Below are 1,508 nucleotides of genomic sequence, written 5' to 3'. Positions count from 1 at the left end.
AAACTTTTCACTGGTTAATGAGGTGCCCAGCCCGGCACTTAGTCTCTCTCCCCAGCAAGCTTACTTGGTCGGCCGACATTTGGATCCATTTTCGGGGCTTAATCGGGTCGAATACGGTCCCTTACGCAAGGGGAGCCGAAGCCCCGGCCTCTGCCAGGCGTCAGGCTGCCGTTTTTTAAGCCCGACCAAAAACCCGAAAATTGGTTAAAAATGGAAATAAATTTCCACCCAAAAAGGGTTAAAAGTCGGTTGGACGGCAGCCCTGGTCGGTCTCTGCAGACCTGGAGGCCCTAGACAGTAATCTGGAAAACAGACAAAGTCTCGAGAAACCACCTCCTACCATTCTCCAGGTACCCCGCCAATCCCCCCTGCCAGAAATGACAAGTGTCAAATCAGCGGGACGGATTTGACTTTTGTGACCGACCGCTGGAACTTTTTTCGGCTACAGGCAGTCAAATTTTTCTCCTTCCGGACTTCCAGTACAACTTTGAACGGCCATATCTCCGCACTCCCGCGTCGGAGCCAAGCCGTTTTTACACCGTTAGACGCGGCTTCCCGTGCCCGTTCGAATGCCGCCCTGCTCGGCGGAAAAGGAGAATTTTTTTATTTTTCGGCCGATTTCGGGAAAAAAAATTCCCGCTCTGAACTCGGATTTTTCGGCTTTAATCGTTTCGTATACGGTCCCTTACGCAAGGGAGCCGAAGCCCCGGCCTCTGCCGGGCGTCAGGCTGCCGTTTTTAAGCCCGACCAAAAACCCGAAAATTGGTTAAAAATGGAAATAAATTTCCACCCAAAAAGGGTTAAAAGTCGGTTGGACGGCAGCCCGGGTCGGTCTCTGCAGACCTGGAGGCCCTAGACAGTAATCTGGAAAACAGATAAAGTCTCGAAAAACCACCTCCTACCATTCTCCAGGTACCCCGCCAATCCCCCCTGCCAGAAATGACAAGTGTCAAATCAGCGGGACGGATTTGACTTTTGTGACCGACCGCTGGAACTTTTTTCGGCTACAGGCAGTCAAATTTTTCTCCTTCCGGACTTCCAGTACAACTTTGAACGGCCATATCTCCGCACTCCCGCGTCGGAGCCAAGCCGTTTTTACACCGTTAGACGCGGCCTCCCGTGCCCGTTCGAATGCCACCCTGCTCGGCGGAAAAGGAGACATTTTTTTTTTTCCGGCCGTTTTCGGGAAAAAATTTTCCCGCTCTGAACTCCGATTTTACGCCTTTAATCGATTCGGAGACGGTCGCTTACGCAAGGGAGGCGAAGCCCGGGCCTCTGCCGGGCGTCAGCCTGCCGTATGTAAGCCCGTCCGAAGCATGAGTTCCCACTTTTGGTTATCCAGTTGTCAATTTTAAAATTTCAGTTAATCAGTTGCCTGCTTGGTTAATCATTTGTCGCTCTGACATTTGGTTAACCAGTTGTCGATGTTCGAAATTCAGTTAATGAGTTGCCTCTTTGAAATTTCAGTTAATGAGTTGGCCCTTTGGTTACTCATTTGTCCCTGTGTC

The sequence above is a fragment of the Somniosus microcephalus genome, unplaced genomic scaffold, assembly GCF_052327205.1.
Source record: "Somniosus microcephalus isolate GS21.2 unplaced genomic scaffold, FLI_Smic_1.0 scaffold1423, whole genome shotgun sequence".
Classification (NCBI taxonomy): domain Eukaryota; kingdom Metazoa; phylum Chordata; class Chondrichthyes; order Squaliformes; family Somniosidae; genus Somniosus; species Somniosus microcephalus.
This window is presented reverse-complemented; position numbering follows the sequence as displayed.